Below are 23,766 nucleotides of genomic sequence, written 5' to 3'. Positions count from 1 at the left end.
CTCCCTTCACCACTCCCTTGTTCTCATCCACGTATAATGTGAAGGGCTTGGTCATATCAGGGAGGCTCAGGGCTGGGGCTGACAATAGGGCCTTTTTTATGTTGTCAAATGCCCGCTGTTGCTCTTCTCTCCATTGAAAGGGAGCATTGGACTTCGTGAGGGGGTACAATGGGGCTGCCAGCTCCACAAACCCAGGAATCCAAAGGCGGCAGAATCCCGCACTCCCGAGGAATTCCCGCATCTTTCTGGCATCGCTGGGGGGGTGGAATTAGAGCAACCACCCTTTTTCGGCTCTCCGTCAGCCACCGTTGCCCTCCTTCTAGGAGGTAGCCTAGGTAGGCCACCTGTTTCTGACATATTTGGGCCTTTTTCGTGGAGGCTCGATAGCCCAATTCCCCCAGTCTCTGTAGCAGGGCCCCGGTACCTTTTAGGCAGTCCTGCTCAGTTTCAGCGGCAAGGAGGAGGTCGTCCACATACTGCAGGAGGACCAGGTCCAGATGGTTGACTCAGAAGTCTGCCAAATCTAGGTGCAGAACTTCGTCAAACAAGGTAGGCGAGTTTTTAAATCCTTGGGGCAACCTTGTCCAGGGGAGTTGTCCTGAAAACCCTGTCTCTGGGTCTTTCCACTCAAAAGCAAAGATGGATTGGCTCTGAGGGCTCAGTCTTAAACAAAAGAATGCATCTTTTAGATCTAACACAGTGTACCATATGTGGGTTGGAGGCAAGGTACTTAGCAGATTGTAGGGGTTGGGCACTGTGGGATGCATATCCTCCGTTCTCCTGTTAACCTCCCAAAAGTCCTGTACCGGGCGGTAGTCACCCGTACCGGGCTTCTTTACTGGTAGTGGGGGGTGTTCCAAGGTCAACGGCAAGGTTTTAAAATGCCTAGGTGTAACAGTCTCTGGATATGTGGCCAGATACCTTCCTTAGCTTCCTTGCCCATCGGATATTGATGAACTGACACGGGAATGGCCGTGGGCTTCAGATCTATGATCAAGGAAGGCTGGTTGATGGCCAGCCCTATTCCTGCAGTCTCTGCCCAGGCCTGAGGAAAATCTGCGAGCCATTTGGGGTCCAGGGGAGCCATGGTGGATGAGGGCCTCTCGAATAATCGGGGTTCGTCCTCCAAGCGTAGTGTTAATACCTGGAGGGGCCGCCCTCCTGAGACTGTGATGGTAGCTCCTTTCTCATGGAAGTGAATTTGGGCTCCTACCTTCGAGAGTAGGTCCCTGCCCAGGAGGGGGTAGGGGCAGTCTGGCACTAGTAAGAACGAGTGTGTCACAAGTCCTGTACTCAACTGGACCTCTCGATTGGTTGTCCAGCGATATAACTTCCCTCCAGTTGCCCCCTGAACCCAGGAAATCTTGGAGCTTAAAGGCCCTTTTTCTGAAGTCAGTACCGAGTGCTGGGCTCCCATGTCAATCAGGAAGGTTACCAGTCTGCCCCCCACTTCAAGAGTTATCCTGGGCTCAGGGCGGGGGGGGGGCACCTGGCCCTGACTCACCTAATCATCTTCTTCCAGGGACAGGATTGGAACTGGTCTCTTCTTTGGTCCTGTGGTTTCTTCGGGCAGTCTTTGACCCAGTGTCCTCTTTCTTTACAATAGGCACATCAATCTCTTTCCAACCAAGGCTTTTGTTTGTCTCCCAAGTCCCTATTCTGTCCTGGTCTACTCCTTTCTGTATCCTGCACTACGGTGGCCAAAATTCTACTAAGCTCTCGATTAGGTCTTTTGTCTCTTTTGTCTTCCCTTTCCTCCTGCTCCTTGCGGATCCTTTCCTCCTTCTCCTCTCAGGTCTCACTTTTGTTGTAAATCTTTTCTGCCTCCTTCATTAAATCTTGTATAGTATACCCCTGAAGCCCCTCTAGCAGCTGCAATTTATTGCGGATGTCCGACGCTGACTGTCCTATAAAGGACATGATTACATCTCCCTGCCGGTTCTCTGCCAGGGGGTCAAACGGGGTGTACATACGGTAGGCTTCCATTAATCTTTCTAGGAAGCCTGCCAGCATTTCCTCAGCCCCCTGCACTACTGCACGTACCTTGGCCAAATTGGTGGGGCGCTTTCCAGCCCCTCTGAGACCCGCAAGGAGAATCTGGCGATAAAGACGAAGTCGCTCCCTACCAGCAACGGTGGTGTAGTCCCAATCAGGACGGGTTAAGGGAAATGCCTCTTCGATTTCGTTTGGCATTAGGGTCAGTCGGCCATCTGCTCCAGGGACATTTTTCCGTGCCTCAAGGTAGACACGCTGCTTTTCCTCAGTAGTGAGGAGGGTCTGCATAAGCTGCTGACAATCATCCCAGGTGGGCTGATTGAGTCAATAAAATTGACTCAATCAGCCCAGTCAGAGCCTGGGGGTCCTGAGAGAAAGAGGGGTTATGGGTTTTCCAATTGTAAAGATCGGAAGCAGAAAATGGCCAGTACTGCATCTGGCCAGCCACTGAACGAAGAGGAAAGGTCTGTGAAGTCCAGACGCTTCCCGAGCACCCTGCCTGCCCCCGACAGAGGCGCAGGTGGCTGGAGGGCGGGGAAGGCGCTGAGACTTCTTCCCCTGCCCTCATGGAATCAGGGGATGGTGAAGAAGGTTGCACATCCCACTCTGGTTGTTGTGGGGGTTCCTGCGGGGTAGCAGGCTGGCCGGGAAGATAGGGTGGGGGAGAGTCAAAGAGCAGAAGGTCCTGATCAGCCAGAAGAACCGGCGGCTTGTCAGGTTTTGGATCTCGAATCTCCTTCAGAGGGTATAGGGAGGAGGTTGGCGCAACCGGGATGGGAGGAGGGGGTATCGGGGAGGAAGGTCCCAAGGGGGAAGGTATTAAAGGAGTTGGGGATGGCCGAGGAAGGGGTAACGGGGTCCATATGGGCTCCGTCGGAAAGGAGAAGGGTTTTATCCAGGGAGGGGGGTTTCATGAAAGATCCTCCCATATGGTAATGTAGGGCACCTGATCAGGGTGTCCATTGGATCCTGGCTGAAAGACTCGCGCCTTAATCTGTAAAATAATATCGAGGTTAAAAGTGCCATTCCTTGGCCAGCCGACCTCGAAGGCCGGCCACTCTGAGGAACAGAATTTTGCCCATCGTTTCCTTTTAACCTCCACTGAGAGGTGGCGCGCGCGTTCTCGAACGTCCTTCCAGTGATCTAGAGTGAGACTTAAAGGGGTGGTTATTTGTTGACCCATGGGTGCAAGGATTTCAACCCAATCAAAAAGAACAGCCAATGCACAGACACATACAGTAAACAAGACAAACCACATGGCTAGGACAAATCGAACGCTATTGCGCTATTTTTGGGAGCGGCTGCCTGACCAGCCCTCCCCGGGAAGGAGGGAGACTTGGTCTCCGACCCACCTCCAGACCACCCTGGGAGCGTCTTCCGGGGGAACGGACCGAGGGTTTCCCCTACTGGTCTCACAAACCGGAGCGTCCTCCGGGGAACGGACCAGGGGTTGCTGGGCACGCCTGCCTCCCCCATTGGTCTCACAGAGTCAGGTACTGGCCAGTCAGAACACTCAAGATGAAGAACAACAAACAGAAAACACTTAATCGTACCTCCAACTGGTCTGCAGGGAATGGGTCTGACGGCGACCTAAAATCCCCGTACGGGCCACCAAAATGTTGGACCTCTCAGTTGCAGAGATGCCCACTTGCTCGGGAGGACGCCCAAAGATCCAGACTCCAGACCAGTTGATGCAAAAAGCACGAGGTTTTTATTGAACGTTTGCGCAAACGGGCCCCCACCTCAGGTAGTGAGGAGCCCTGAGCAGCAGTTTCACACAGGTTATATAGGCAACGAATTAGCATATTCCTAATGCGCATGCGTAGGATTGGTCAGTTCAGAGGGACCATTAGCATATGGGAGAATGCTGGCAAAGAATGCTGGTGGAGAGTGCTGGTGGAAAATGCAGAGGTGGCACGGGATTGGCTGGTTCGGAGGGACAATTAGCATACCGGAGAATGCTGAGGGAGAGTGCTGAGGGAGAGTGCTGAGGTGTTACAGGATTGGCCGGTCGCAGTGACATCATAAGTGCGCGCCTAGAGACTCTCCGAAGGGGAGGGGCAGCTCTGCTCTGGGCGTGCCCAGAGGTTTCCCGGAGGGGAGGGGCAGTTCTGCTCTGGGCGTGCCTAGAGGTTCTCTGAAGGGGATTGACTTTTCCTTCCCAGAGAACGTCCTGCCCGCTGGACTCTGGGGAGCATCTAAGCTCTTAAGAAGCCCCTGATATTTTCCCAGGCCTAGTTTCTTGTCCCTCTCCCCCATAAGGGTCCTTCAAAACCAGTGGATGGAAGACCTCTCTCTCTGTCTCTCTCTCTCTCTGCCTCTGTTTCTGTGAGTCTGCCTTTCAAACAAACAAATATATCTTCAAAAAAATTTCCTATAAGGGAACAAGGACTAGGGACAATAGAAGATTCTAATATGAAAGTGGGAGATTAGAGGTTAATGTATCAGAGCTGGAGCACATTGAGTTCCTGAGAGTGACCATTGAGAGGGTTCTGTTCATCAGCTTTTTGTTACTTTATAAATCCATGAGAGGTACAATTTAGGAGGAAAGAAGGTTCATTTAAATTTTACAGTTTTGGAGGTTCACAGTTCAAGATCAGGTAACCCTATGTGTGGAGGAAGGATCCCAGGGTGAACCAGGAGGCAGAGCGAAACACAGGGATTGGGAGCCAGCACTGTGGTGTAGTGTGCTAACCCTCTGCCTGCAGTGCTGGCATCCCATGTGGGCACTGGTTCAAATCCTGGCTGCTCTGCTTCTAATCCAGCTCTCTGCTATGACCTGGGAAAACAGTAGAAGATGTCCTAAGTCCTTGGGCTCCTGCACCCACATGTGAGACCTGGAAGAAGCTTCTGGCTCCTGGATTTCGATTGGTGCATCTCCGGCCAATGTGGCCATTTGGGGAGAGAACCAGTGGATGGAAGACCTCTCTCTCTCTCTCTCTCTCTCTCTCTCTCCCTCCCTCCCTCCATCTGTCTGTAACTCCACCTCTCAAAAAAAAAATCACAGGGAGCACACTGCTTACAAAGCCAGTCCTCTCATGAGAAACCTTCAGTGACTTTCCCCTTGGTCCACATCACAGGTGCTGTAATTATGTTGTCTCTACACTTAACTCACTGACATTCATCCTCCAGATGTTAACGCAGGACTTTGAGAAGCCAAATACTATTCACACTGTAACAAGGATTCTGTTTTTATGAGGTCAGTAAACTTGTAAGTAGGGACTTGATTGGATTATCCAACTGGCAAATGGATGTAGAGTAGAAAATGGTTGGTGGAACACCTGCTTTTCATTTAGTGGAGGCAGTAACAGATGATGCTGGCTGTTGGTAACTAGGGGAGTTAGAGGCTATGCTGTTTTATCTTCAGAGGAAGAGAGTTTTTCTCCCATGAAGATGAAATGTATGAATTTCTTAGTAGTAGGGACCTCTGTCTTTTAATTTTTGTGATATTAATATTGAAAATGATTTGACTTTTATATTAAATCAGTGATCTTTTAAATAGGACATTGAGGCTGGCACTGCTGCTCACTAGGCTAATCCTCTGCCTGCAAAACTTGCACCCCAGGTTTTATTCCCGGTTGGGGCGCTGGTTTGGCAACGGTTGCTCCTCTTCCAGTCCATCTCTCTGCTGTGGTCCAGGAAGGCAGTGGAGGATGGCCCAGGTGTTTGGGCCCTGCACCCACATGGGAGACCAGAAGGAAGCATCCGGCTCCTGGCTGCGGATCAGTGCAGTGTACCAGCCATGGCAGCCATTTGGGGGGTGAACCAATGGAAGGAAGACTTTTCTCTCTGTCTCTCTCTCTCTCTCACTAATTCTGCCTGTCCAAAAAAAAATAGAAAAGGAAAGAAGAAGAAGAAAGCAGACCACTGATGATTCCCTGTGATTTATGAGATAAAGTATAAACCCCCCCTTTTCAGCACCTGAGGTCAGTCCTATCTGACCACAGTGTTTCCCAGCCTTGCTCTATCCTCCATTCATACACACCCTGTATTCCACTTTCACAGGACTTGACATCCCCTGAATACCTCGGGTCTTTTCCCCAATTCCAGGTCCCTACACAGTTTTGTTCTCTTTGATAAGAATATGCTTTCCTCACTTTCCTGATCCCTATACCTTCTACAGGACTTAATTCCATGAAGAAATACTCAAAAATCATTCAGGTTAGTTAGAATTAGTCCCTTCTTGATTGTAATCATTGTGTCAAAAAATAGTTTTTTACATGTGGTTCACATATTTTTTTTTGACAGGCAGAGTGGACAGTGAGAGAGACAGAGAGAAAGGTCTTCCTTTTCCGTTGGTTCACCCCCCAATGGCTGCTATGGCCGGTGTGCTGTGACCAGTGCACCACGCTGATCCAAAGCCAGGAGCCAGGTGCTTCCTCCTGGTCTCCCATGTGGGTGCAGGACCCAAGCACTTGGGCCATCCTCCACTACCTTCCTGGGCCGCAGCAGAGAGCTGGACTGGAAGAGGAGCAACCGGGACAGGACCAGCACCCCAACCAGGACTAGAATGCTGCAGGCAGAGGATTAGCCTATTGATCCGTAGGGCTGGCAGAGTTCACATATTCTTAAATAATTTAAAAGTATACCCTGAACTATATCATTAGGCCAGCTTATGAACCCTGCTGCCCAAGCCCTTTCTCATTTCCAGTCTTTTTCAGGTGCCCAAGTCAACAGCTTCTCTTTTTTGTTGAGTTACATTTGCTGTCATTTACATCCAAATTCTTTCTCACAACAGGAGGAATCTCTCTATTCCTGGCTCCCTCTTCCATGTTTACCCTCTAGATATTCATAAATATTACCTTCTCACTCAAATTGTCTTTCTATAAAAGGGGATAAAGTTAATGATTTCATACTGTTCTAAGTATTAAATGGAATAATATACAGAAATGACAAATTTGTTCCACAATACTAAACTATGGCACACAGTGTTGCGGTTGATTTCTCAACAATGTTGCAGTGGGTTCATTTGAGAGGAGCAGCATGGTGGGGGCAAGAGGCGCGGAGTCAACACAGACCCCGGGAGTCGGGTGAAAGCAGGCTTGAGGCGAGCAGCCCGCAGACTCATTTATTACAGTTGGTACAACAGCTTATATAGCCAAGACCAGCCAATCTGGTCAAGGGGCGGTCTATGCCCCAACCAATCATAGCCTGTTGCCAGGCAGTTTCCAAAGCCATCCAATCACAGCCTGTTGCCTGGCAGTTTCAAATCCATCCAATCACAGCCTGTCGCCAGGCAGTTTCCAAAGCCATCCAATCACAGCCTGTTGCCAGGCAGGCTCCGTTGCCAGGTGGGTTTCAAAGCCATTCCTGACTAACTGATGCTCACTTGCCAGCGGCCACCTTGGCATGGCCTTCTCATTCCACTACATTTCCCCCTTTTCGTTTATTTTTGCGCAACAGGACGCATGATTCTTGCCCATACCATTGTTGACCCCATTTCCATGTGGTCTTTGTATGCAGCTGTGCCTGTCTTAGGTTGTCCCCCAGGGGATCTTACCCATCATTGACTAACCAGCGCTCAAATCAAGAGACCACAGGATTGCTTGCTCAGATAGGGGTAGGAATGAGGAATAATGGTTATCAGAAATGGCATGACCACACACAGGCTGTGGGCCATTTGAGTGGCTGACCAGAGCTAGTGGGGTACACAACAGTAACAGATATGGCTTTGGGCAGTTTCTCAGGGTAGGATGATAGGGCAGGTGCATCTGCTAACAAGGCAGAGTCTCGGTCTTGTTCAGCTGGTTCTGGTTGGTTGTCAGTTGTAGGCTTGATGTTTCTGGCTGGTACCCAAATGGGCTGTTCCGCATTCTCTGAAAAGACACAAGCATATCCTCGACCCTTGGTTAATAGAAGCCTTTTTACAGGCATTGGAATCCAGGGCCTGAATTTTGCGTACACTTCGACATTAACAGCAAACATGCTGATGGCATGGGATCTAGCGGCTGTCCTGAGAGCTTGGGGTGTCCGAGTACTGCCACAAATGTGGGGATCCTCACTGGGTGAGGATGGGATTACCTCGAATGAGTTATTGTCTAGAGGTCCTCTTAGTTCATCCCACGGGTATGTGGGGGGTGGCAGACTAGGCGTTGCTACATTGTTTGCTACCTTGTTTGCTACATAGTTTTTTTCACTGTCGGAGCTCTCTCTTCCTAAGTCATCAACCATTGTCTGTGAGACAGGGACCTGGAGTGTCAGGCTCCTATCACTCACAGATTCACTATCTTTGATAATCTGCACAGGATTCTGAGAGGGGGGTATCTTTCCCATGTCTGAGCGCTTAAGAGTAGCACGGCACACCAACTCTAGCCAAAGGAAAGACACATACAGCACTGCTGCCGTAACAAAGTAAATTCCTAGCACCTCAGCTGTTGATGGCATTTTGCAGGAGGTTTCCCTAGGTTAGACAAACAGATAGTGGTGTATCAGATCGTACATATGTCCTGTGTTTAGTGGGGAACTTCCTTGATTCATTAGGCCAAAGCCATATGCCCACACGGTGTCTCTGGAGCGTCACCTCTCTCGAGTGAGGGAAGATGACTTGGTTTCAAATTCTGGGATGATCAGTCCCTTATGTGAATTCGCCGGGTGAACCGAAAGTAAAAGGAGGAGCCGAGATGCGACGTATGCGTCAGGGCAGTGTGTGCTAACATGGGGTCACTTAGACCGTGGACAAGGACAAGGAAAGGGGCGTAGGAGGGGGTTCTGTGCTCACCCTCACAGAACCGAACAGCACACCAAACACCGAGGGGCCTACTTGCCGAAATCCAGGGGAGACCTCGCCGAGTCCGACACGCTGTCTCTTTCTCAGTCACGTTGGCGCGCCAGATGTTGCCGTTGAATTCTCAACAATGTTGCAGTGGGTTCGTTTCTGAGAGGAGCAGTATGGTGGGGGCAAGAGGCGTGGAGTCAACACACAGACCCCGGGAGTCGGGTGAAAGCAGGCTTGAGGCGAGCAGCCCGCAGACGCGTTTATTATAGTTGGTACCACAGCTTATACAGCCAAGACCAGCCAATCTGGTCAAGGGGCAGTCTATGCCCCAACCAATCACAGCCTGTTGCCAGGCAGTTTCCAAAGCCATCCAATCACAGCCTGTTGCCTGGCAGTTTCAAATCCATCCAATCACAGCCTGTCGCCAGGCAGTTTCCAAAGCCATCCAATCACAGCCTGTTGCCAGGCAGGCTCCATTGCCAGGTGGGTTTCAAGCCATCCAATCACAGCCTGTTGCCAGGCAGGCTCCATTGCCAGGTGGGTTTCAAAGCCATTCCTGAGCAACTGATGCTCGCTTGCCAGTGGCCACCTTGGCATGGCCTTCTCATTCCACTACAACACAGTACTTAATTTCTCTATATGAAATCTGGCTCAAAGCCTCAATTTTAACAGGTGGGAAAATATCCAATATGAGTGACTCCTGGGACCTTTTGTATACTTACCTTAGTATCCAATGTCAAACAAAGATACTATGGTTGGCCAATGCAGTGTTTTTGCTGCAGCTCCCAAGACAATGGAGCCTGAACATTAGTCATCTCAGCAAATATCATTTCATTCCTTAGGAACCGCTACTGCCTCCTAGACGACTTCCACACCAGACTCATCCACTTAGAACCTGTCTTTACAATGTACTGTTAGGCAGCTCTCCAACTTTCAATCCCTTACCTCATCTTCTTCAACCTCATCTTCTCTTCTTAGGAACACTTAGATGAATGCCACCCCTACATAAGAATTTGGATAGCACTGTACGAAAGATGTGTTGAAGCTGGTTTTGGTCAGGAAACATGAAAACTGTTAATAGCTCCTGAGACCAAGAACCCAGAACTCTTCAGAAGACAAGTGTGAAAAGTTACATTCTTTCCTTTTGGAGTTTCTTCAGGCAGGAAAGTGTAATAAATAGCTCAATAAATTATCCTGCAACAATTGAAGAGTACCTAAAGCTGAGAAAGTAGGATGAGCAAGATTAATTTCCTTCGCATTGTTGTTAGCAAAACCTCCTACCCACTATGAAGCTTCCATCACAATCAAGAGGGGTTACTTGCTGCCACCTCCTTTTGGACACTACACTTAATAGATGGTCCATGAGTGACAAACTTTCTTACTGCCTCATCTGGTATTTCTCTGAATGGAAGAATATGAGATCAAGGTAAGAAGACTTGTTGTGTAGACCCCATTCAGTAACTCAACCTCTTTCAGCCACCATATCTCCCTTTGATGGAAGTCCTCAATAAGGTCTTGGGTACACAGAAAACACCCCAGAATGAAAGTTACATGCTCTGAGTTCCCTACTATTAGCTTTTCTACTAATTGGGTGACTCATTCTCTAATGTGGAAGCATGAGAATCAAATGTCAGATGGGTGTGCTATATCACATGTATTTATAAGATCAGGAATTAATTTTTTTTTGTCAGGCAGAGTGGATAGTGAGAGAGAGACAGAGAGAAAGGTCTTCCTTTTTTGCCATTGGTTCACCCTCCAATGGCCGCTGCAGCCAGCACAAGGCATTGATCCGAAGCCAGGAGCCAGGCGCTTCTCCCAGTCTCCCATGCGGGTGCAGGGCCCAAGGACTTGGGCCGTCCTCCACTGCCTTCCCGGGCCATAGCAGAGAGATGGCCTGGAAGAGGGGCAACTGGGATAGAATCCGGCACCCCAACCGGGACTAGAACCCGGTGTGCCGGCGCCACAAGGTGGAGGATTATCCTGTTAAGCCATGGCGCCGGCCAGGAATTAAAATTAATTAATTAGAAATTAAATGTAAAGATTAGAAATTAAAGGAATAAATGAAAATAAAATAAAATAAAATTTTTACTTTTTAACTCTTAATTGAATTAAGAATTAAAAATGGTGACTAATTGGGTAATTATAGTATATGCATAAGTGAAATGAATGTGATAAAGAATAGGAAGGAGGAATTGGGAAGACTTTATCATAAGATACCTAAACTACCTGTAAAAGTTTAGTTATTTGAAAATGGACTTAGATGACTTGTGAGTGTATATTACAACCTCTAATGCAGGCACTGAATTATTTTGGAAGAAATGTTATTGGTAAGCTAATAAAGAAGAAAAGATTGAATCACATGAAATTTTTTTAAAAACATATTACCAAATGATAAAAGAAGAGTAACAGTGTAACAAGAAAACCAGAAAACAATGAACAGAGGGCAATAGTAAATTCTTATATATTGATAATTATTTTAAATATAAGTGGATTAAGTTTTTCCATTAGAATAGAGTGGCTGAATGAATAAAATAGCCATATCCAACTTTTTGCATGTAAGAGACTCACTTTAGCTTTAAGGGCACACGTAGGCTGAAAGTGAAAAGTTGTAAAAAATATTCCATGCAACCAGTAACCAAAAGAGAACAGATGTAGTTATATGAGACAAAATAGACTTTACTCAAAGGAATGAATTAAGCACCTCATAAGATACCTGCTCCTCCATGTTTATTGCAACATTATTCACAACAGCCAAGATATGGAGACAACCTCAGAATCCAGTAACTAAAAAAATGGATAAAGAAATTGTGAGAGTGGAGATAAAAACACATGACGTATTTTGAAAAATTCACAGAAAATGGAATTAAAGATAAGTATTTGGCACAAAATGAAATCCATGCAGTTTCTTCATAATGTGCATTTTCAAAAATTTTTTTTTGGACAGGCAGAGTGGACAGCAAGAGAGAGACAGAGAGAAAGGTCTTCCTTTGCCATTGGTTCACCCTGCAATGGCCATCACAGCCAGCGCACCGCGCTTGTTCCGAAGGCAGGAGCCAGGTGCTTCTCTTGGTCTCCCATGGGGTGCAGGGCCCAAGCACTTGGGCCATCCTCCACTGCACTCCTGGGCCACAGCAGAGAGCTGCCCTGGAAGAGGGGCAACCGGGACAGAATCCAATGCCCCGACCGGGACTAGAACCTACTGTGCCAGCGCCACAAGGTGGAGGATTTGCCTATTGAGCCATGGTGCCGGCCGCAAAATTTTTTTAAGTGCCTTCATAGTTAGAATTACAGAGACCTTGAAAAAGAAGAGCCTTCCTTTTGCAACAATACGATGAAACTGCAGGACATTATGCTAATGGAAAGAAAGAAAACTACTATGTTATCTCATATAGAAAGTCTAACAAGAAAATTTAAAAGTTGAATACATAGGACAGAAAATAGAATGATAGGTACCAGTGGTGGTTATGGTAAGAGGAGAGGATAGAGGTCAAAATATACCAAGTTGTAGTTATGGAGGATGAAGAAGTCTAGAGAACTAATGTACATCATGAGACTTATGGTCATGGTTAGTAATATTGTATTGCGTCCTGGAAACTTGCTAAGAGAGTAGATTTTTGAATGATCATGAAACAAAGCAAATTACAAAGGAGTAACAGATTATGACTATGTTAGTTACCTAACATGAATATTTGAAATAATCATTTCATTATGTATGACAAGTCTTCAAAATGTTGATGGAAATGCACATTATGAAAAAGAAAACTTGGAGCTGGCACCATGGCTCACTTGGTTAATACTCTGCCCGTGGCACCGTCATCCCATGTGGATGCCAGTTCTAGTCCTGGTTGCTCCTGTTCCAGTCCAGCTCTCTGCTGTGGCCTGGGAGGGCAGTTTGGGATCACCCTGGTGCTTGCGCACCTGCACCCACATGGGAAACCAGCTACCCACATGGCTCCTGGCTTTGGATCGGCACAGTGCTGGCCATAGCGGACATTTGGGGATTAAAACAATGGAAGGAAAACCCTTTAAAAAAAAAGAAAAGAAAAAAGAAAACTATGAATTTCAAACTTTTGAACAAAAATATCTTTTTAAAAACAGATTTATTAGGGCTGGCACTGTGATGTAGCAGGTAAAGCCACCGTCTGCAGTGCCAGCATCCCATAAGGGCTCCAGTTCAAGTCCTGGCTGTTCCACTTCCAATACAGCTCTCTGCTATGGCCTGAGAAAGCAGTAGAAGATGGCCAAAATCCTCAGGCCCCTGTACCTGCCTGGGAGACCCAGAAAAAACTCCTGGCTCCTGGCTTCAGATCAGCACACTTCTGCCTGTTGTGACCAACTGCAGAGTGAGCCAGTGGATGGAAGGCCTTTCTCTCACTCTTTCTGCCTCTCCTTTCCTACCTGTGTAACTCTAAATTCAAATAAATGAATAAATAAATCTTAAAAAAAATAAATCTTGTAAAAAGGACTTATGCCATCTTCTGTTTTCCCAGGCCATAGCAGAGAGCTGGATTGGAAGTGGAGCAGCAAGGACTCAAACAGGCACCCATAAGGAAGGCTGGCACTGCAGGTAGCAGATTTAACTGCTACGCTACAGCACTGGCCTCAACAAACTGTCTTTTAGTTTCATTTTGCACAAACCCTTTTAGATATCCTCCTATATCAAAATGTATTGTATACCTTAATATATCATCTAAATCAAAGAGAGAGTAAATAAAATATCATCTAAATCAAAGAGAGGGTAAATAAAATTATTATTGAAAATCACAGAAGACAGAAAAGTTGCAATGAATAGTCAACAATTCCAGATATGGTAGATAATCCAAGTCTGAAAAAATTGCCTTAAATGTAATTCATCTAATTTAACCTACTAAAAGGTAATATATTACCTACAATACACTCATTTTAAATATAAAGACAGACAGATGGAAGTAAAGAGATAGTGGAAAAAACACCATGCTCACACTAATTAAGAAAAGGAGGGTAGCAATATGATTTGGACAAAGCAAACTTTAGAACAAGGAAAATTATCAGGAATAAAGAGCAGAATGTACAAAAGGGCGAATTGTTAAGAAGTAACAGCAATCCTTAATAGGTATACACTTAAAAACAGAATGTCAGAATACAAGTATATGAAGCAAAAATAGAAACACAGGAGAAACAGATGAATCCACTTTTGAATGTTGGAGATGTCAGCAAGTCTCTGTTAGTAAGATACAGATTCAGCAAGCAAAATATCATAAAAATATTGTTTATCTGAACAGCACCATCAATCAACTTGACCTAATTGTCACTTATCAAATATAAGTTGCACAGAGAGAGGAGAGGCAGAGAGGGAGAGAGGTATTCCATCCATTGATTCACTCCCCAATTGGCTGCAATGGCCAATTGATCCAAAGCCAGGAGCCAGGAGCTTCTTCCAGGTCTCCCACATGGGTGCAGGGGCCCAAGGACTTGGGCCATCTTCTATGGCTTTCCCAGCACATAGCAGAGAGCCGAATTGGAAGTGGAGCAGCCAAGTCTCAAACTGGCATCCATATGAGATGCCAGCACTGTAGAAAGCAGCTTTACCTGCTATGCCACAGTACTGGAATGAATAGAAATTTAAATTTACTCTTTGACTGCAATGGAATAAAACTAATATTTAGTAACAGAAAGATAGCTAGGAAATCCCAAAATGCATGGTGATTAATCATTTGGCTGCTGCAAATGCTGTTGCAGCTTTACCTGCTATGCTACAGCACCAGCACCACCAAACTGTCTTTTAGTTTCATTTTGCACAAACCTTTTGAAATATCCTCCTATATCAAAATGTATTGTATACATTTAAATTTACTCTTTGACTGCAATGGAATAAAACTAATATTTAGTAACAGAAAGATTGCTAGAAAATCCCAAAGTGCATGGTGATTAATCAGCACATATTAACACATGGGTCAAAGATATGTCTGGAGGAATTTTAAACTATTTTAAAATGAAAATTCAACTTAGGAAATTTTGTGGTATCCAGCAAAAGCAGTTCTTAGAGGGAAATTGAGAGCATTAAATTCCTGTGTTAGAACAGAAGAAAGAGCTAAACCCTCTTAGTAGCTCTGGTTTACTCACCTGACTGATGCCTCTGTTGCAAGAATATTAGAAAACATAGACTCCTCTTTAATAATAGAAGGCGAAGCACTACCCAGGAATTCAATGATAGGAATACCTTGGAAACCAAGCTGTATCCCAGCCATGTTTCAGAAAGGCCCTTCTGACAAAGAACATGGCCCACATGAACAGAAACTGGACACTAAGTATATACGTTCTAGACCAGATTTCCAGGCCCACATCACAAAGCTTTAGCATAGGTACTAGAAGTTCAAGAGTTTGGAAGAAGGAACAACATGGGGGAGATGAAATCCCAGTCCTATCCCCCCTACACACTAGATGATCTGTTCATCCTCCTGGGGTCCTTTAGATCCCTCCATGCTACCTTCTAATCATATCTTTCCATTATACCATGTTGTTACCTAGGCATTAACTCAGACCTCATGTAAGTTTTGAACAAAAAGTCTAATATGCCCAGGGATTTTTACCCTCAACATTTACTCTGTTCTCAAATAAGGCTTTCTATATATACAATGTATTTTTAACTCTACAGAATCAGAAATAGACTCAGCAACAGCCCACTCCCCCTTATTTCCTCAAAAGGATTCATGTTTGCTAAAGACCATTACTAAAGAACAGAGTAACCTGTACCAAAGTGCATAAAGCCCAATAAAGAGGAAGATGAGGGCATGGCATATCTACCCATGGCAACAATTTAAACATCTTTTAGTATTCTTCCCCCTAGAATCCCTTTGAAGCTATTCTGTTCCTGAATGCTCTCAAATCTTGTTCCCTCCACAGAACCTGCTCTGCTACTCCATCCCTCTTCCAAATTCCCTCTCTTCTTCCCAACACATTTTTATTCTGCCTTGACTTTAAAAAAAAATATATATATATATGTATATATATATATATATATATATATATATATATATATATATATTTGACAGGTGGAGAGTCACAGAGAGGCAGAGGCAGAGAGAGAGAAGTCTTCACTCCCCAAATGGCCACAATGGCCAGAGCTGTGCAAATCTGAAGCCAGGAACCAGGAGATTCTTCCTGGTCTCCCACATGCATGCAGAGGCCCAAGGACTTCAAGGCTCATTCTTGTTGTAGCATTCATCAATGTTCCCTTTTTATGGCTGAATTATGGGTCATTGTAAGTATGTGCCACACTTTCCTTATCCATTCATCAGTGGATGGACATTTGTGTGGTTTCCACATTTGGCTGCTGTGAATGCTGTTGCTGTGAATATTTATGTGCCATTTCTGTGTGCATAATTTTTAATCTCTCTTGTGTATAATGCCTAGGAGAAAAATTGCTGGCTTAAATGGCAACTCTGTGTTTAATATTTTAAGGAACTGTCAAACTGTTTTCCAAAACACACCGTTTTCATTCTCTTTAGCAGTATGTAAGACTTTTATCTCTCTACGTTTTCTCAAACCTTATTATCTGTTTTTTCCAGTTATTATTCATTTGTTTTCATTTTATTTGAAAGACAGGGAGACAGATAAACCAACAGAAACAGAGAAACAGATGGGGAGAGATCTTCCATCTGCAGGTTCACTGCCCAAATGCCCATAACAATGGGCCAAGCCAAAGCTAGGAGACTGGAATTCCATGCAGATCTCTGAAGTAAGTGGTAGGGACCCAAGTACTTGAGTCATCACCTGCTGCCACCCAGAGTTCACATTAGCAGGAAGTTAGATAAGAGGAGGAAGATGGGCTGGTGCTGTGGCACAGCAAGTTAAAGCCCTGGCCTGGGGTGCCAGCATCTCATATGTGCACTGATTTTTGCCCCTATTGCTCTTCTTCCTATCCAGCTCTCTGCTATGGTCTGGGAAGGCAGTAGAAGATGGCCCAAGTCCTTGGGCCCCTGCACCTACATAGAGACCCAGAAGTCTCCAGGCCCCTGGCTTTGAATGTGTGCAGCTCCAGCCATTGTGGCCATCTGAGGAGTGAACCAGTAGATGCAGGACCTCTCTCTCGATCTCTGCCTCTCTGTAACTCTTTCAAATAAATAAAATGAATCTTGAAAAAGCCACAAGAAACACATATTTGTTTAAAAAAATAAAGAGGTGGAAGAGCCAGGTTCAAACCAAGCACTTGGATTTGGGATGGTAGCATCCCAAGAAGTGCCTCAACTCATTGTGCCAAATGCCTACCCCTGTTATCTGGTTTTTCAATTGTGATCATTCTAGTAGGTGTGAAGTGGTATTTCATAGTGGTTTTCTACTTACTTTATGAGTAATGAAGTCAAGGAGCTTCAGTTATAATTATTTACTTTCAGTGGCATTTAAGAAGGACATGAACTATTAGTATAGTTGATCTACTAAGTATAATGAAGAAAAATAACTTATTTTAATTTGTAAAAAGAAAATATTTCTCATAAGTATTTGAAAACATTTACATAGCAATATCAGGGTTTTGTCCACCCGTACTGTTTCCTACTTCAGTTCCTCTTAATGTTATGTTGTCTGTGTGTTTAAGGAACTGTAATACTGTGCACTGAATTTGTTCTGTAAGATTACTTTCTGTATGGAGTAGGGGTAGGAATACCTTCTAATGACTTCTCAGGATTAACTAGAAGGCAGAGCAGAAGTGATTACCAATAGCTCCAAAGCTCAATGTGGTTTAATCACCAATGGTGTTTACATTTGTTGTGGTTAAATATGTTCCTTATGTGGTAAATATCAAACAAATGTTGAGAGCATTTACATAAGGCAAATATCATACTTTCTAAGAGATGAATGGACAATGTTTAAATTGACTTTACACTTTAATCATAGTGTAATCACGGGGTACATCACACCTGCCAAATGGTGACTGAAAGTTGTAGAGTAGATATATGGAGAATTACATTATTCTACTTGATTCTGTGTATGTATGTTTAAACATCTTTGTGATGAAAAGCTTTAAGAAAAAGATATTGAGTGCCTCATGAAGAGAGGAAGGAGGCAGTAAGGATTTCTGGTGTGCATAAGTCAATCCATCAAGAGCAGAGTTTAGTTATCTCTCAATAAAGACATTTCTAGAAGTCTAATTCCTTTGTAGTTGAGCACTGTGGAAGGAAAGTGATTTTTTTTTCTGTGAGAAGGGAGGGAGAGAGGAAGAGGGAAGGGAGGGAGGGAGGGAGGGAGGGAGAAGGAAGGAAGGAAGGAAGGAAGGAAGGAAGGAAGGAAGGAAGGAAGGAAGGAAGGAAGGAAAGAAGTTATTTGATGAAGACTTCCATGAGGTAACTTCTAGTTTCTCTGTAACTGGTGAGTCCAACACATCTGATAACCAAGGAGAGATAGCATAAGTTTCAGGAAAGTGCAGGAGATTTCAAATGGTTTTAAGTAGAAAGGAAGAGAGCATGAACTAGGGAATCGGGGACTTAAGTTCTGTTTTATTTGTTCATGGTTACATAGGATAGGATAATGATTTGTGAAATGAGTGAGTAAATTATTTCCAGTAAGTGCTAGAGCTACCCCTAAAATCAGTAGAGTTGATCATAAAATTAATACAATAGTTATTAGTCACTTATAGGAATGCATTTCTAGAAAAGCCAGAGAAATGGGATATTGCCAGACAGGAAAGATTAAAGTGGATTGGAAGAGGTCGTTTGGAGTGGAGCCTTTTAAATGTTATCTTGAAGACAATAAAATCTGCTTAAAGAGGGAGGAAATGCAGACATGAGGCTATTGGGTAGATGAATAAGTGGAAAAATTATGACCCAGAGTTCAAAAGTTGACAAATATACAGTATATGCTGCAAAGTTAGAGGGGTGAGGTCAAAGGGTCAGACTATAATACTTCACATGGCAGACATTCCCAGTGGTAAACTCTGGGATGTGGCAGCAACTTAACTGGAGTAAGACTCTAGATGGGAGAGTAGAGGTCTCCATGTTATTGATTTGTCAATCCACATGGATATTAGTTCCTCCAGTGATCTCCACTGCTTCCAGTTCCTTACCTTGGGCCACATCCCACATTGTTTACCATCCCAGGACCTCCACAGAATCTTCATTGATTCTGCAACATTAAGCTTCAGACGATGCAGGTTGAATGGCATAACTCCGGATAAAAAGATAGAAGTATGGTAGAGTAAGGGGCTGCAAAGAACATGTTTCATATTTGTTTTATTTTGACATCCAGAATTTCCAACTTTCTACTGTAAAAACTACCTTAAGTGTCTTCCAGGAAATTGTTCAATGTTTTGTTTAACATTTATTTATTTGAAAGGCTGAGTGTGGGTCTGGTGTCGTAGTGTTAGCAGGTAAAGTGCGGGCATCCCATAGGGGTGCCAATTCATGTCCTGGCTACTCTACTTCCAATACAACTCCCTGATAATAGCCTGGAAAAGTAGTGGAGGATGGTGTTTGGACCTTGTCACCAATCTGGGAGATATGGATGATGCTCATGGCTCTTCACTTCAGCCTGGTCTCTCACTGGCTGTTGGGGCCACCTGAAGAGTGAACCAGCACAGGGAAGATTCTCTCCCTCCCTCCCTTCTTCCCTCCACCCTGTAGCTCTGAATTTCAAAAAAATATCTTTTAAAAATAAAGATAGAGATACAGAATGAAAGAGAGACAGAGAGATATGTCATCCATCTTCTGGCTCAAACTCCAAATAGCTGTCATGGCTGGGGATAGGCAAGACAAAAGCTATGAGCCCAAATCTCCTCTGGGTCTACCACATGGGTGGCAGGGAGCTACCTTCATAAGCTTATTTTCCAGTAGGAAAACATCAATGCCCCAAAGTATGGTTTCCCAATGCATTACTATGCCTCTCATGACAGATTCTCAACCAACAATTCTAACATTTTTAGACCTTAACCCAATCAGTCCCATGTATACTATGGCAGTAATCTTCAACCCCACCTGAGGTGAAGTTCACCCACCTGTGACATCCTCTAGTCATTACAATATTTTCTTTTAAAAAAAAGATTAAGCACAATTTTCTGAAAAAGATATGTGACTTTGACCCTCTTCAGATATAATGGCTTACCTCCTTTATTCCCCCAGAGGCCAAAAAATAGTCAGTGAGGGGCAGGGTATATGGGCTGCAACACAATATTGTACAGACTAGGAAACAGAGCACAAGTCCTCAGACTTCTCCAGGTCAGAAGTGCCTTAAGGGGCAGTTGATAACCATCCCCCTAGAGCTCAGTGGGCTGTCATCATTTAAATCCAAAACAGATGATGAGTAAGTGCTGAACTAATTCTTTCTTTTCCCTAAGTATAAACCTTATGTTACTCAAATCTCATGTCTCCAAAACAGTACACATAAAAGACAACAATCATTAGAATATTTATTGCAGAAAGTCAGTATTTTCATAAAGGGATAACTTATTTTGGAGGAGGAAATCTTCCTCTCTGGAAATGTTGAAGGTGTATTTTATGTTTGAAGAGTAGACAAAGATCTCCCAATACAGTGCCTTCAAAAAATGTAGGTGTGGTTGGAGATACCTGGCTGGCTTGATGCCTGCAGGTATGGTTTGTATGGGGCAGGAACTCTTTTTTTTGACAGTCAGAGTGGACAGTGAGAGAAACAGACAGAGAGAAAGGTCTTCCTTTTGCCATTGGTTCACCCTGCAATGGCCGCCACGGCCGGTGCACTGCCCTGATCCAAAGGCAGGAGCCAGATGCTTCTCCTGGTCTTCCATGGGGTGCAGGGCCCAAGCACTTGGGCCATTCTCCACTGCACTCCCGGGCCACAGCAGAGAGCTGGCCTGGAAGAGGGGCAACCGGGACAGAATCTGGCGCCCCGACCGGGACTAGAACCTGGTGTGCCAGCACCGCAAGGTGGAGGATTAGCTTATTGAGCTGTGGCACTGGCCAGGGCAGGAACTCTTTATTGGGCATGGATGCCAGATGCCTCTGTGATAGTGGCAGATCCTTGAATGCCACCACTTTCTGGAGTTGTCTCTCCGTGTGTTTGTTCAGGGCATTCTTCAATGGGTAATTTTGGTCAGCCAAGGGCGCTTCATAGCTACATGACTTGATACTTTTACAAGAGGAAGTTTTGTAGTTAAAAGCATGTCCCTGGACAGTATCTGCCTGGGCCTGTAATTGTGCCTTAAATGTTTTCACAGGCTTTGTCAGAGAAGAATGTGATTCTTGGGGGAAGGTGATTCTGACACCATGGTTACTCCCTCTTTTCACATCTAACACCTTGTCAATGTCTGTCTTCAATTTCACAGTTTTGGTGTTGCCAGTAGAGGCAGCTCTACTATTAACTTTGCTTTGGCTCTGCACAGATGATGGTGAGGAGGTCCCCTTTCCAAGGAAATGTTCTTGCCCTTTGTTTTTGCTGCTAGCACAAATCCATTGCTATTGCAGTTGATTTTCAACAATGTTGCAATGGATTCGTTTCTGAGAGGAGGAGCTGTTGAATTATGGGATCTGAAACCTTTCCCAATTAACCCACAAAACAGTCACAGATGCAAGGGCAAGAGGATTTATTATTTTATTGCCAGCTAGCTGGGGCTCCCACTGACACATACAACATAGTGCAGTGTGAGGGTGAGAAGCCTTGCCTCTCTCCTTCTCAGTGTTTTTATACACTTGAGTAAACAATTATATTCATCATTACACATGTATGCTAGTTCTTTTATTCTTCATATGTCAATTACCTAATTTGAGTGTTTTATTGTTACATCTCAGCAGTCTGGGACTACGCATCTCAGAAGGAAGTGGTCACACAAGGTAGTAGGAGACCATTAATTTCAGGAAGTATTTACCAAGTTTCATTTTTCTGGAGTTTGTGAAGCCTGTCATGGCAGTACAACTATTCCCCACCCCACCCCCATTCTTACACTGTACATCCCACATTAAGTCATTGAGCAAGCATCACAGTACAGAAGCAAAAAGCAATTGATATTCAGCATCCGCTAGTTCTCTCTCTCTCTCTCTCTCTCTCTCTCTCTATATATATATATATATATATATATATATATATATATATATATTCATTTCAACAGAGCATGGTGGGGGCAAGAGGCATGGAGTCACCACACAGACCGCGGGAGTCAGGTGAAAGTGGGCTTGAGGCAAGCAGCCCACAGACTCGTTTATTTCAGTTAGTACAACAGCTTATATAGCCAAGACCAGCCAATCTGGTCAAGGGGCGGTCTATGCCCCAGCCAATCACAGCCTGTTTCCAGGCAATTTCTAAAGCCATCCAATCACAGCCTGTTGCCAGGCAGGCTCTGTTTGCCATGTGGGTTTCAACGCCATCAAGTCACAGCCTGTTGCCAGGTAGGGTCCATTGCCAGGTGGGTTTCAAAGCCATTCCTGAGTAACTGATGCTTGCTTGCCAGCGGCCATCTTGGCATGGCCTTCTCATTCCACCACATTTCCCCCTTTTCATTTATTTTTGAGAAACAGGAGGCATGATTCTTGGCCATACCATTGTTGACACCATTTCTGTGTGGTTTCTGTATGCAGTGTGCCTTTCTTAGGTTGTCCTCCAGGGGATCTTACCCATCATTGACTAACCAGCACTCAAATTGAGAGACCACAGGATTGCTTGCTCAGATAGGGGTAGGGATTTTGAATAATGGTTAATAGGAATGGCATGACCACACACAGGCTGTGGGCCATTTGAGTGGCTGACCAGAGCTAGTGGGGTACATAGTAATGGATGTGGCTATGGGCAGTTTCTCAGTGTAGGATGATAGGGCAGGTGCGTCCACTAAGAAGGCAGACTCTCAGTCTTGTTCAGCTGGTTCAGTTGGCTGTCAGTTGCAGGCTTGATGTTTCTGGCTGGTACCCAAATGGGCTGTTCCACATTATCTGAAAAGACACAAGCATATCCTTGATCCTTGGTTAGCAGAAGTCTTTCTAAGGGTGTTGGAACCCAGGGCCTGAATTTTGTGTACACTTCTATATTAACAGCAAGCATGTCTGTGGCATGGGATGTAGCAGCTGCCCTGAGAGCCTGGGGTGCCTGAGTACTGCCACAAATGTGGGGATCCTCACTGGGTGTGGATGGGATGATCTTGCATGAGTTATTGTCTAGGGTTCCTGTAAGTTCATCCCACGGGTATGTGGTGGTTGGCTGACTAGGCATTACTACATTGCTGGATACCTTGTTTGCTACCTTGTTTGCTACATTATTGGCTACTTTGTATGCTACCTTGTTTGCTACATTTTTTTCCCTGTCGGAGCTCCCTAAGTCATCAACTATTTTCTGTGAGACAGGGACCTGGAGTGTCAGGCTCTTATCACTCACAGATTCACTATGTTTGATAATCTGCATGGGAATCTGAGAGGGGGGTATCTTTCCCATGTCTGAGTGCTTAAGAGTGGCATGGCATATGAACTCTAGCCAAAGGAAAGACACGCACAGCACTGTTGCCATAAAGCAAATTCCTTGCGCCTCAGCTGTTGGTGGCATTTTGCAGGAGGTTTCCCTAGGTTAGACAAACAGATAGTGGTGTAGGAGGTTTCCCTAGGTTAGACAAACAGATAGATTGTAAGTATGTCCTGTGCTTAGTGGGGGACTTCCTTGATTCGTTAGGTCAAGGCCGTATGCCCACAAGGTGTCCCTGGAGTGTCACCTCCATTGAGTGAGGGAAGATGACTTGGTTACAAATTCTGGGATGATCAGTCCCTTATGTGAATTCGATAGGTGAACCAAAAGTAAAAGGAGGAGCCAAGAAGTTTTGTACACTTCTGGGCGGTGTGTGCCTAACCTGTGTTGGACCTCTCAGTTGCAGAGATGCCCACTTGCTTGGGAGGACGCCCAAAGATCCAGACTCCAGATGAGTTGATGCAAAAAGCACGAGGTTTTTATTGAAGATTTGCGCAAACGGGCCCCCACCTCAGGCGGTGAGGAGCCCTGAGCGGCAGTTTCACACAGGTTATATAGGCAACAAATTAGCATATTTCTAATGCGCATGCGTAAAATGCGGGCGGAGAGTGCTGAGGTGTTACAGGATTGGCCGGTCGCAGTGACATCATAAGTGCGCACCTAGAGACTCTCCGAAG

The 23,766-nt window shown here is 45.0% G+C and overlaps 2 long non-coding RNA genes across 3 annotated transcripts in view; one reads left to right on the top strand and one right to left on the bottom strand.

Moving 5' to 3' along the window:
- LOC133754286 (uncharacterized) overlaps positions 1–16,199 on the top strand; it is a 31,955-nt gene extending 15,756 nt beyond the window's left edge. Inside the window, exon 3 of the long non-coding RNA XR_009865180.1 lies at positions 15,742–16,199. This is a non-coding gene — a long non-coding RNA (uncharacterized LOC133754286). The remainder of the gene's footprint in view (positions 1–15,741) is intronic.
- The window catches only part of LOC133754274 (uncharacterized), a 303,902-nt gene that overhangs the window by 86,940 nt on the left and 193,196 nt on the right, over positions 1–23,766 (bottom strand). The window lies entirely within an intron of this gene.

Source organism: Lepus europaeus, assembly GCF_033115175.1.
Source record: "Lepus europaeus isolate LE1 chromosome 12 unlocalized genomic scaffold, mLepTim1.pri SUPER_12_unloc_1, whole genome shotgun sequence".
In the NCBI taxonomy this organism is placed as follows: domain Eukaryota; kingdom Metazoa; phylum Chordata; class Mammalia; order Lagomorpha; family Leporidae; genus Lepus; species Lepus europaeus.
The sequence above is the reverse complement of the archived record's forward strand: the minus strand, read 5'-3'. Positions and strand labels throughout refer to the sequence as shown.